The sequence below is a fragment of the Puma concolor genome, chromosome E2 (genome assembly GCF_028749965.1).
Source record: "Puma concolor isolate L17-30 chromosome E2, mPumCon1.1.hap2, whole genome shotgun sequence".
NCBI lineage: Eukaryota > Metazoa > Chordata > Mammalia > Carnivora > Felidae > Puma > Puma concolor.
In genome coordinates this window covers 10,715,355-10,729,370 of record NC_141681.1, presented here as the reverse complement: position 1 = coordinate 10,729,370, position 14,016 = coordinate 10,715,355, and positions in this window count along the sequence as shown.

The following is a 14,016-nucleotide window of genomic DNA, read 5'->3' as shown; positions in this document are numbered from 1 at the left end:
CCGGCCAAAGTCTACAGTCTGAAGCACGCTCGTGGCCACCCAGTTTAAGGGGCCAAATATTTAGCATTGGAGGTATTACCCAACCCTGAACATACACCTTTTTTTAACAGTGTATTTTATGACATCCATGTTCGGGATTCCAGGGAAACGTCCTTTGGTTAAAAGGAACAGAAGTCTAGCAAATCCGGCTCAAAGGAAAGAAGGTATTGGCAGGGTACAGACCTCATGGAGTCTACAAAACCACTGAACCAGTCAACCTCAGGAAGCTTAGCAGTGGGGAGGGAGCAAGCCCAGCTAGCCACCTCTAAAGCAAGAAGTTGTAAACCTTCCTTTTTGCATCCTGTTACTTACTTTAGAAAATTTTTTTTAATGTCTGTTTATTTTTGAGAGCAAGAGAGAGCACGAGCAGGGGAGGGGCAGAGAGAAAGGGAGATAGAATCCGAAGCAGGCTCCAGGCTCGGAACTGTCAGCACGGAGCCTGACGTGGGGCTCGAACCCACAAACCACGAGATCACGACCTGAGCCGAAGTCAGACGCCCAACCGACTGAGCCACCCAGGTGCCCCGCATCCTGTCATTATTGTGACAATAACCGCCTATTTCAGTTGACTGATACAGACATAGAAAAGCGAGAGGCCCTCACTGCGTCCATCTCTGGTTTCTTGGAGGAAGCTTCGTTTAATGGAGCTTGGGACACCTCGCACGTTTCCAGTAACCTGTGGATACGTTCAAGGGCAGGGGTCAGAGTTGGGACCACAAATGCACACATCTCCCTAAGTCCCCTGAGTTAGTAGGCAGTGGGTGGGAGCACTTCAGAAGAAAGTGGGCTAGGTGGCCATCCCCAAACATCTAGTGTCTCCGGTCCCTGAATTCTGTGGATTGTGCCATGCAGACAGCTCAGCTGTCTCCTTCTTTGCATCCCTGCGTCCTTGGTAAGCAAGTGGCTAAGAGCCTTGAGTCTGAGAGTCAGGATGCCTAGATTTGAATCCCAGCTCCAGCATCAGCCTATTTGGTGACCTTTAGCAATTACTCGTATACTCTATAGGCCTCAGTTTCCTCTTCGGTAAATGGGAGAAGTCAACCTTTTGTTTGAGGTCTTTTGGAGGGTTTAAAGGAGTGAATACATGTGACCCCTTTACTCACAGCACAACCAGATGCTCAGAACAAGCATCTGGCTAGTAATTATGGCATTCTAACTGCAAGGTTATATTGTAACAATAATGTCAAGTATTGTCCTTTCTCTGGTTCAGAACGTCGTCATTTTCCTGTACAGCGGTGCCTGCACTTTCTTGGTTCATCGTGAGCACCCGTGGCCTCTCAGTAATTTTTTCACAACACAGTATAGGCCAAAAGAAACCTAATAGTTGCATTTGTTATGTCGTTCTAGCCAAACAATCTAGTAAGTGTTTATGTCCTACTAACTTGGTAGCTATTTGAACATAAACTATATACTAGAAAAATACTGTTTTTTTATTTTTGTTTTTTATTTATTTTTGAGAGAGAGAGGGAGAGAGAGACAGAGCATGAGCATGGGAGGGGCAGAGAGAGGGAGACACAGAATCCGAAGCAGGCCCCAGGCTCCAAGCTGTCAGCACAGAGCCCAACGCTGGGCTCGAACTTACGCACTGTGAGATCATGACCTGAGCCGATGTCACTGAGCAAAGATGCTTAACCAACTGAGCCACCCAGGCACCTCTAGAAAATACTGTTGTTTTTTAAGTTTATTTTGGGGGGGGGGGGTGGTGAGGGGCAGAGAGAGAGGGAAAGAGAGACTGAGAAACCCAAGCAGGCTCTGTGCTGTCAGTGCGGAGCCCGATGCGGGGTTCAATCTCCCAGACCATGAGATCATGACCTCAGCTGAAATCAAGAGTCAGACGCTTGACCGACTGAGCCACCCAGATGCCCTTTAAAATACAATTTTTATTTGAATCTTACAACCACATTTGCTTACTAATGGGATATGTGCATACTAGTTGGGCATAGAAATAGATGAAAGATTCAAATACCGCCATGTGGTAGGAATAAACACACAGACACAGAGAAGAGAGATGGATGCCTGACTCAGATTTAGGACTCAGGGAAGCCATCTCCGAAGAGGTGGTGGCTGAGCTGAGCCTTGATGGCCGAGTGAATGGGGTGGTGGTGGTGTTGAGGGGAACTAACATTGATTAAGTGCCTGTTACATATTTGGTCCTTTACTTTGATTCCTCATTTAACCCTCACACCAAATCTCTGCACTGAGGATTACTCCTAACTCCCAGTTTATTTTATTTTAAAAATTTTTAACGTTTACTTATTTTTTTAATTTTTTTTTCAACGTTTATTTATTTTTGGGACAGAGAGAGACAGAGCATGAACGGGAGAGGGGCAGAGAGAGAGGGAGACACAGAATCAGAAACAGGCTCCAGGCTCTGAGCCATCCGCCCAGAGCCTGACGTGGGGCTCGAACTCACGGACCGCGAGATCGTGACCTGGCTGAAGTCGGACGCTTAACCGACTGCGCCACCCAGGCGCCCCAATGTTTACTTATTTTTGACACAGAGAGACAGTGTGAGCAAAGAGAGAGGGAGAGGCAGAGAATCTGAAGCGGGCTCCAGGCTCTGAGCTGTCAGCACAGAGCCCGATGCGGGGCTCGAACCCATGAACTGTGAGATCATGACCGGACACTTAACCGACTGAGCCCCCCAGGCGCCCATAACTCCCATGTTAGATGAGGACCACAGAAGTTAAATATTTGCCCATGATCGCACGGTTCATAAATGGAAGAGGCAACATCCAAACCCACACGTATGAATTTCGGACCCTGTGCTTTTTCTACTGTTACACACCTACTCCAAGACAAGGCTCGTTTCAGAAGGACACGGGCAAGAATAGAAGGTTAAATTTACGTTTCCCTTGATTCGCTCTGTCTGAAAGGGAAGACAACACAAACTTAATAAATTGGAGGGGGAGCAGTGTTTATTTTTGCCGTCATCGTGTCCTCCCGCTTACTCAGCTGGCGGTGCACACAGTGAAATGACTAATTAGCTAGGATGATTTTAATTAAAATGGAACCTACCAATTAATAAATGAAAGTGCTGGCATACTTGCTAATTTAACAACTCTGTCCGTGGTGCCAGCTTTTCAGTTGAAGAACCGAGACGGGGAAACCTTGCCTTCACCCCTGAGACAAGACGATTTAATAGAACTCAAGTCGTGTTCTTGTTTCCAGTTGGTTTCTTATCTGAGAATAATAGCACAGCTTTTGATAAGATCATCGGAATGATCCTCACTCAGTCCAGTTGTCTTAGATGTGGTGTGCGGGGTCGCCGATGGGGTCTGTGTGTACACGGCATTTGGGATTCTTGACTGCCTTGCCATCACCCCTCAGTGCCTTCCCGTTGTTGAACAGGACTCAGACTTTGAGTTCATGCCCGGGTGCCCACTGCCTTGACCACCCACGCTACGTCGTGGCACGGACACATGGATATTGCCCTGCATTGGTTATCTGTTGAATATGTGTGTATCTGTGTGCTTATTCCAGCCGTGACCCTGGAAGGGACAGATGAGCATTCCATGAGACCTCCCAGTCTGACTTCCCCTGGCCCTAAAGGAAGCAGGGATGGGGGCAGCTGGGTGGCTCAGTCGGTTGAGCGTCCAACTTTGGCTCAGGTCGTGATCTCACAGTTTGTGAGTTTAAGCCCCACGTCGGGCTCTGTGCTGCCAGCTCAGAGACTGCTTTGGATTCTGTGTCTCCGTCTGTCTCTCTACCCCTCTCCTGCTTGTGCGCGCTCTCTCTCTGTCTCTCAAAAATAAACAAACATGAAAGAAAGAAAGAAAGAAAGAAAGAAAGAAAGAAAGAAAGAAAGAAAGAAAAAGAAAAAGAAAGATGGATGGCCAACCCAAAGGGAGTATTTAATTTGATGGCCAGTGATCTATGACTTGTGTGGTCTACTTAAATGACTAAGCTAAGTCTATTAGACGATCCAAAGAATTTGAACTATGCCACAACATTTGAACTATGCTCAGGAACTACTCTGGGCCATGTGCATGAGATGAGTAAGCCCCAAAAGTCAGAGTTTTGACTTACTGAGTTACTAACTAACTGACTTACTAACTAACAGTAATAGCCAGTAATAGGTAGAAATGTGTCTTGAATTAGCCAGTAATAGGTGGCTATTTAGTTAGCCAGTAATAGGTGGAAATGTGTCTTGAATCTAGGCAGTAGCTGTCCTGTCAGAATCCACCAGACACAACTGGAAGAGGAAGGAATATTTCCTGATGCAATTTAAAGATCCCTTTTAAAGACCTCATATTCAAGTCCATAAATTTTTATTTTATAGGTGTAGCCTTGGTGTGATATTTCCTCGACTATAACTTTCCCCATTTTTCATTTTATATCGTCAAGGCTTTGTTCGTTCCTTCATCATGGCTGTCAATGGCACTTCTGTTCCCTTTTTTTCTTTTCCCCCTCTCTTTTTCATTTCTTTCCCACGTGAGACTGAAATTTTCTGGTCATTTTGTTCTACTTTCTTAATTGATTTGTGTTTATTAATTTGTGAACAGATCCCTCTCTGGGCTCATTTCCTTTCCTTCAACCAGCCTGGGTTTTTCTTCTAAATCTGCTATATCCCATGGAGCCCATAAAGCATTCTGAGAAGTTGCCTACCTTTTTTTTTTTCTTTCTGACTACAAATCTGTATGGCCTAACATTGAACCCAGTGATAAACTGAAGATAGTTTTGCTAGAGTTCCTAACCTCTTATAAATGCATATCAATCTGTCTTAGCCCCCTCTAGTGAATTGAACAGTGGCCCCAAAAAGAAATGTCCGGCTCCTAATCCACAGTACCTGTGAAGGTGACTTTATTTGGAAAGAGGGTCTTTGCAGACGTGATTAAGGATCTTGAGATGAGATCATCCGGGAGGTAGGGTGGGCCTTATACATGGATGGAGGGGGAGATCTGAGACACACACAGAAACACAGGGAGGAAGGCCTATGAAGACGAAGGCACACGTCGGAGTGATGTGGCCACAAGCCAGGGAACACCAGGAGCCACCAGAACCTAGAAGAGACAAGGAAGGTGCCTTCGCTAGCAATGTCAGGGGTAAGTGTCAACCCTGTCAACACCTTGATTTTGAACTCTGGCCTCAAGAACTATGAGAGAATACATTTCTGTTGTTTAAGGCCACCAAGTTCATGGTTCTTTGTTATACCAGTCCTTGGAAACTCATACCCCCGGCTCTGAACCCCTCCCCACCACCAGTTTTGAGGAGTAAGTCTCCCTTCTGTCTTAGGATTACAGTCCCCTGTCGACCGTCCACGGGTTGGCATGCAGCCCACGCCGTTAATCAGATTTACTTCCCCAGTAATTCCCCTGAGATTAGGACCACGCAGCACCAGCACCTTCCTGCTCTCTGGAGAACATCCTTGGGTGTTCTCACTAACTAGCCTAGCAGTAGTCTGTAAGTTCCATGAAGGCAGTGACCTGACCTTGTTGGCATTTCCAGGGCATGACAGTACCCGTGCTGCAGCCCTTCCCGACGTTTCTTATCTCAACAGCTCAGAAATCTTTGTCGTCCTTGACACTATCCTCGCCCTTACTCCCCAGCAGACACAGTCGGTAGCCCACTCACACCCCCAGGTCCCCATCGATGCAGTGAGCTCCAGACCACTTCCAACAGCCAGTTCTTCCATCTGTGTTTCCGAAGGTTTTTCTAAATCCGTAGCAGGCAGGTTGGGAGTACCAGAAAACTAATGGCCCCCAGGTCAGTCCTCAGTCAGTAACTGGAAGAATTTGGTATATCAGTCGCCCAGTTTCTTCACCCGTCGGGTGGGATAATTCTGAGGCGTAATTCTTCATGGACTCGGAGAATGAACTGAGTTCCAGTTGTCTGCTAGGGTAGCCGACTCGCCTTTCAGTAGCTGTCTTCTTTTTCTTGTCCCCTTTCCTCACTCCCCTACGGATGTGTCCTGCATATTCCAACAAATGACTTGAGTCTTTCTCTTAGATGTTCTAGGTAAACTCAAACTAAGATACTCCCGTATTTGAACTGTCACCCAATTCTGCTGAATTTACCTTCTGAATATTTGTCAAAACTATCTTTTCACATCTCTACTGACATCAACTTAGTTTAAGGCATCATAGACTTCCAGAAAATATCTACCTGATAACCACTGCTCTGTACCATTTTCTTCCCTAGCCGGAGTTATTTTTTCAACATTTAAACATTTTCTTTGAGACACCTGGATGACTTCCCATTGTTTTTATGAGAAGAATGATGGAGCTTAGAAGCCCTGTATTCTGGCTCCTGCCTACCTCTCTAGCTGCCTACCTCTACCACTCCTACACCCTTGGCTTTGGTTCAATTCATGGATGCCACAGGACTCTTGCACCAGCCGATCCCTCAGTCTGCAACGATTTCGCATTGGCCTTTGCTAACTCTTACTTATTGTTCGGATCTCAGCTTCTCAGAGAAGCCTCCTCTGGCACCATAAATAGGTCAGCTCCCCTGGTGATAAATTCTCTCGGTATCGTGTACCTCTCCGCCATAACTCTTATCACAGCTACATTATTACACCCCTTTGATTCCTCGATTGACGCATCCTTCCTCCTCTAGACTCCGAGCTCCGTAATAGCAGGATCGTGTCTCACTTTTGGTCCGTCACTGTACCCTACCGTTTAGTGTAGCCCTTGGCAAAGAGTGGATGTTCAACACATATTTACTAAGTGCAAGAATAAAACTAAATGGGCAAAGAGGCATGTCTTTCTAATCAAATAGCCAGTTTGGCGGGCTAAGGAAAAATCCAGTCTCTTCCAAATAGTGGACTTGACAAAGAGCAACCCGAGACGGCCCGATGTGGTTCGTCAACCCCATTTACTGCATAACTGGTGGAAAGTGCCCTACCGAGAGTCAATCAGGGAGCAGCTCTTAGCTTCAATCGGTCACGTGGTTGTTTCCCTACCTAGCTGTCTGGATGCACTTTCCCATGAGCGCTGGAGCGCAAGAGTGAGACCCCCTTCATCCTGCCTCCAATGCCAGGCACACGTTCGGGCCTATGCCCCTTCAGATCTAGATGAACTTGACTTGAATCCCCACTGTGATTCCAGGGCAAACCCAGTGTCCTCCCGAGATTTATTCCAACCCTCAAGGGCTTACAGTTACTCGAATCACTTCTGGCTCAATCTCCAGCTTTGGCGAATCTCAGTTCTGTGTTCTATATCTTGAGGTTTTTCCTTCCTCCTTCCTCTACCCCGGTGTCAGCCCAAATCTGGTCACAGACCATCATCTCTCCTTGTTTTTCGCAAGATGCCTTTTATGTAAACCTCTGAGTGCCTTTGTTTGCTTGGAGACAGAGGGGTATCAGCCAGGAAAGCAGACTGTAACATGAGAGAGCAGAACTTAAATCCGAGTGTTGTGTTTTCTTGTTGTGAAAAAGGTCCCGTCCGCTTCTGCCAAATCAGGCTCCAGGTGGACACCACCCTCCTCAGCCCTCTGGCCCTTGCCTTCTATTCACTCGCACTCCCTAAGTGGCACTCGTTTCTTTTCTGGAAGGTCATATCTGACTTACTTGCCTCCTTGCATCTCGTGAGCACCAGGACTCACCTTCCACATCCAAAAAGCCTCACAGTGAATTTTCCTACATAAGAAGAATTCATCTACATATGGTACATGGATTCCAATCACATTTTTTTCCCTCATCCCCTTGGATTTTTTTTTTTTTTTTAATGAAATGACAGGGTCAAGTGAGCACAGTCTTCGAGCAAAGCCCATGGATGCTGGATGGAGAAAAGCCCACATGTGTGCAAAACGTATGTGGTGTCTACATGCATTGATTGTGTAGAGAGATAGGCGAGCCTGAGAGATGGTGGTGAGAGTGATAAGATCAGACGTTGGAGTAAGAAGCTGCATTTGAGGGGCTGGGGTGGGGGGTGGAAGGACGAAGCAATGGGGTCACAGTGGAGTACGAAACACGGAGGCGGAAGAGAGCGGGAAAGGAAGAATTTTTATCGAGGGGGCAGTCTGACTTTTGGGGGAGGGGGTCGAGAGGAACAATCTGGACACACCTAGAGACAACACTGGGTCACCAGCCAGGGACGTGGGCACTGGCCCTGGCACTGTCCCTTACCATGCTGTGTGACCTTGGAGACATTAACCAACCTTTCTGAACCTCAAGTTTCTTATGGATGAAGCAGATTTGAACTGGTCGCCCTGTGAACAACTTCTACTTCTAAAATCTCTACTTCTGGACCTTCCCCAGCCATATTTGAGCACATACAGGTAACTAAGCGGTTTTGCTTACCGTTTTACAAAGGAAAACATCTGACTGAGGAAAAGAAAAGAATCGCTTTTTGTGTACTGTCTGAAGCCAGCGGCGTGCAGAGAGCTCATTATGCGAAAATACCATGTGGGGGAGATTAATTAAAAACTCTGACATTCAGAGCAGGGATTTGGGGCAGGAATGTACAAGTCCAGAACTCTAGGTAGAACTAGGCATCAAAACGGTGAACCTTATTAGGTGTCTATTAGGCATTAGGAGGCGGACATTTAGAAGCCAATATTCGAAACCCAAATGCTGGTTTGTACGTTTTGTTTGAATTATTGCACATTTAATAGGATTTGGCTTCGGCGACTGTGCTTAATGGTCTGTTCCCTTGACAATTCAATCCCCAGAGGGGCAGAGGCCACGCGGAACACATGGGCCATTTTGTAACTTAGCAAGTGAGTGAACGTGTATCCCTGCCCCCACTCACACAGTAAGGAAAAGAATGGCCAGCACGTGGTAAGTGCTCAGTGATGGAGGCCTACTGTCATTACTATCAGAAAAAAAATCCACACTATCCTTCATATTATAATAGACGCCCAAACAAGCTATTTTTTTCCCCAAAAATGCTTAGCAGACAAAAGACTTTTTTCGGTAGTTCGACTGGCACTGTCTTTGATTCTGGGTGATTTTGCTCCCCCTACATCCCTCACTTGCTTTCCACCGGCCAGTCTTGTCCCAAGTCATATCCCAAATCCATCCAGTTCTCCCCATTTCCCCCATGACACCTGGACTTAGCCGCCATCACCGCCTACCCGGACCCACAGCAGCCTCCTAACTGGCGCCCTCCTTACGCCTTTTCTTGCCCCCGCCCTCACTCTGTCCTTCACTCAACATCCAGGGTGATCTTTTGAAAACAGGAGCAAAATCATGTCGCTTCTTGGCTTAACCCCTTCTCGTACCTCCCAACCGTGCCTATAATAAGGTTCAAGCTTGTTTCCTGGCTGACGAACAGGCGCATTCTGGATCCTGCCTGCCTCCGACCCCCCTCACCCTCGGCCACTTTGCTTCCTTCAATACATTCTTCCTTCTCTCCCAGAAGCATGCCAGCGTCGTCCCTATGACAGGTTTCACACCAAGCTGTCCCCTTGCCTTGGGATGGTCTTGCCCTGGTCTTTGAGTGTCTGGTGCCAGAGTTATCACCAATTGTCAACACTCTTGTCCTTTCCGGGGAGCGTGTTATCCTTACAAACCCATGCATCAGTTTTCTACACCCGGCTTCCATATCTGATATTTTTGTATATTTATTTTATGTTTCTTCCTCTGTCTCCCACTGGAACCTAAGCTCTGTGTGTGTGTGAACATTTTATTAAATTTTATTTTCTGCCAGGACTCAGTAAATCTATCTGCAATGGATGATGGATTAATTTTGTTGAAAACTGGGTGGCCGAGTCCTTTTGCCACAAAGAAGTAGGTCAGCACCGTAATGAGATCATATCAATGATTAGGTCAAAAAATTCCCAGGTATTCCGATTTTGGTGTTTATTATATTTTAATATTGGTAATTTGGGTCACCAGGGGGCAATTCTGTCACGATTTATGCATCTTTAATTATGTTTTAGAATTGTTAATTTTTTTTCCTTCTTAAAAAATGTCTAATTTATTCCAGCTGATTAGCCCATTTCTATATTTGTATACGTTAGGAAAAAATTAGGACAGCCTAGACACCCGACAACTTGCGAACGGTTTAAATAAATTATCGTAAGTTATGGAAAAGTCTATATGATTCCATTTTTGTCTAATAATCTTACCCGTGTTTCTCGTTAGGTAGTCACCAAGGTGTTTGAAATTGTCTTCTCAGGAAGGGGGTTGGGATCATGCTACCCTTTAACCCAAAAAAACTTTGCAAGGCTATAAAATGTAAGGACTTGGGATGTGTGAGTAGGAGGAAAGAACTTAAGAAACAAAACAACAACCGAATGCCCAGTAGAGAAAAAGGGGGTAAAAGTCCAAATACCGAAATCAGGATTTGCAACTATAGCATTCAGCTGGGGTGGTCGGAGAACGGTAATTCTGGCTGTGTTTCTGGTAAGCACTGGCTCAGCCAACCGGGCAACACCATGGCACGCTGTGGGTGGCTCTGAGACCATCTTCTCCGATGTCCCCTCTCTGACTCCATTCCTTGCACGCCCCATGTCACCCCCATCCACCCCAGTGTATCATCTTCATGTACCTGTGTTACAAATTGGTCACCTGTAAAACACTCAGAGAAGCTTTGAGAAGGTTTGTTTTTGCTTTCTTTCTTTTTTTCCAGTTTATTTACTGATTTTGAGAGAGAGAAAGCACAAGTTGGGAAGGGGCAGAGAGAGAAGGAGAGAGAGAGAGAGAGAGAGAGAGAGAATCCCAAGTGGGCTCTACACTGTCGGCACGGAGCCCGATGCAGGGCTCGAACTTACCCACCATGAGATTATGACCTGAGCTGAAGTCAGACGTTCAAATGACCGAGCCACCCAGGTGCCCCACCACTCATCCCACAACAGCAAATAGTGTTGATATATATCTATCCCAAGACTATCCCCTAAGAATGGTTCTCCAAGATGAGGAAGAAAACACATTTTATAGTCTCACAAAATTTCCAGGCCACTCAATAATCACAGATGCTCTGAACTGAAGACATGGGTTTCAGTTACGGCCAGATATAGGTAATTATTTGAGAAAACAAAAAATATTGTACCTAAAAAAGAGTCTGAGCCTTTGCATACAGAAGACACATGCTTCTCATGCCACAGATTTTTTTTTTTAAGCAGGCTCCACACCTGGCACGGAGCCCAACGTGGGGCTTGAACTCATGACCCTGAGATCAAGACCTGAGCTGAGATCAGGAGTCAGACGCTTAACCGACTGAGCCACCCACGCGCCCCTCCACAGATTTAAAATAAAAAAACCACAAGCGGGTCCTTCCGTGGGGCTCACAGATTTTGAAAACCTTCATCATCAGACAACTTTTCTCAATGGCCTCCTCTTCTACCCACTGCTACTGGAAATGGCTGAGTCTAAAAGGACCCAAGCAACAAACGGAATGAACAAATAACGAGTGTTTCCGGGGGGCTTTCACGCTCCGCTCCTTGCTTAGTCGTCCTTATGCTCCTACGTGCAAGACTGGAACAGTTAGCCCTGTTGTACACAGCGTGAGTAAAGAGATTTGTGAGGTCGAATGATTGCCAAAGGACACAGGGCTCTTCAAGTGAGGATCACTACTGCAGGACCTACGCCGGTCCACCTGAGTCACCTTTCCCAGGAAAGACAGAAGGGGTAGCTGTGGTTTTGACGGCCCTAGCATGTTTTCAGGTCTCCGTTAGCCGACGGTCATCGGTGACTTTCCTCAATCACTCCTTCTGAGCTTCTCGTCAAAGAATCCCCGTGTGGTGTTTCCTCTCTGGGCAGAGAACCCACAGACCTTTCTAAGCCTTATGGAGGTATGACGAGAAACAGAATACTATTCAGTCTTGTGCCCTAAGAGTTCTGGGCAACACTAAGTTCAGAGGACCCCCCGGAATAACATTAAAACGACACCACCGACAGCAACAACACTAAGCAGCTGACAGAGTGGAAATTGTCTGCCAATGAGTTCTATTTTTTTCTCTCTCTCTCCTCCAGGCAATCTGACAAAATTTATTAATTTTGACCTCCAGCTAATAACACATCGGGAGATAAGCTCGCTGATGAACGTTTTCATTTGGAACATAAGGCCATCGGTGTTTGGAGATCATGCAACACTGTTAAATTAATGCTCATGCTCTGTTAGTAGGGGGGAAATAAAGTTGTGGATCTTGAACTGAACTCATCAGATAAATTCTCTTGGCTCCTAAGCACTCAGACCGCAGGGAGAAGCTGAAAGTAAACCGCTGGATTATCTTGGTCTACTCGCATTTTCGCAGTGAGTTGTTGCATATAAAATTTTCCTTCTCCAGCCCTGAAGTTGAATCTTGACTGTGTTAATGAGAAATGAACCGGGCTATCTATTATTTATTTCCCCAATTATCCTCACTTACTACAAGTTTTGGTCAATAAAAATGGAATCGTTAAGGGGCCAGCATAGCAAAAAAGTGATACTCAAGAGGCAAACATGTTTAAAAAGGGACACGCCAAAACACTGGGATTAGAGAATTTTGTTGTCCGATTTAAAGGCCAAAGGAAAGAATCCACCCCCACCCCAGCAGCACTTCCAAATGCAAAAACACTACTCCAAAGAGGATGCAAATGAATGGCACCAGCCCCAAATTCTGAGAACCCGGCAGCTCAAAGAATAAGGGTTAGGTCACTATGAGATACTTCCAATAACAATAGCACAGAGTCATAATTACTACCACCATTTTATTTTATTATTTATTGATTGATTGATTGATTTTTCTAAATGCGAAATTTATTGTCCAATTGGTTTCCATGCGACACCCGGTGCTCACCCCGCATTTTCCTCTTTAACCCTCACAAAGACTATGAGGAACGCTGATGCTATTTCCAGTCCCACTTTCCAGATGAAGAAACCGGGGCCCATAGAGTATCAAGTAACTTGTTCAAGTAAAGCCGGGGCTCAATCCACTTCTCATTGTAACAAGTCACCTTTTTAATGAACCCCCGGGGGCTGCCTCCCTCCTGCCTACCTGCTATTGTCCTTCATTACACCGGTACCCTCTAAAACCTACAAAATCTGCTTCCCGGGGCCAGAAAAAATAGCTTTGGGAGCGAAGGTAGAAGCTTCTAAAGGGCGGATTGTGGGGGCGGGTGCGGGAGACCTTGCTGGGAAGCCCGTTCTGCATCATGCATGAGATAAATATTAGCCAGTAACCAAAGATGTCGCCACAAAATCAAACCCTCCCTGCCCAAACATCCTCTCCCCTCTCTTCTCCCACCCCACCACTGATCTTTAATAATTTAGGAAAAACTCAAGGATTTCCCCACACCACAGGACACAAAACAACACCAATACGGAGCTTGCGAGAACTCTGTGGCCAACTCCCATCTGAGATCACCGTGTTCCAACTCGGACGATAAAACCAATGACGCGTAAAGACCGACAGACAGCATGGCCGCTTGCAGGAATCTGCCATTTTCGTGACATCTCGAGAACGACGGGCGCTTTCCGTACGTTAGTTCCGACCGTCACCACCACCTACAGCATCGGTACGACGGTTGCCATGCTGCCAGTGAGGAGAGCCACCAGAGCCACGGAGCTGGCGAGGGGCGAAGGATGTGATCTCTCTCCATCCTTCCAGTGCTCTTCCGTTCTCATTCGGGACGTGCACCTTCTCCGCCCATCTTAGCCCTGCCCCTGCTCCCTGCGCTTGCCGAACGCCCTTGGCTTCTCTGATTTGACCTTGTGGGAGCTTTTCGAGGGCCGGCTCGTGCTCTCATGTTTAGTCCTCCACTTCCTCCTCTACTCACCGGCAGGAGGGGGATGCCTTTGACCTCCTGCCCCATGCTCTGCGGGGACTCTCTCTGCCCCTCAGCGGTCACTTCACCTGACCGGTCACCTGACGGTCACTTCACCTGACAAGAGTTCCGGCTCCCTCTCGGTCTCGGTCTCGGCAAATCCAATTAAGATCCCCGGTAACGTGTGCATATTTCACCGTGAACCTCTCCACTGAAGGGCTCCGACACTGCAGGGAAACTGAACATCATGGCTCCCTCTGCGGAGCCCACAGCACAGGCATATGCGAGAAAAGGCGGTGGACGGAAGTAGGGGGGAAAACCCACTTGTTTTGGGCCCATCAGGT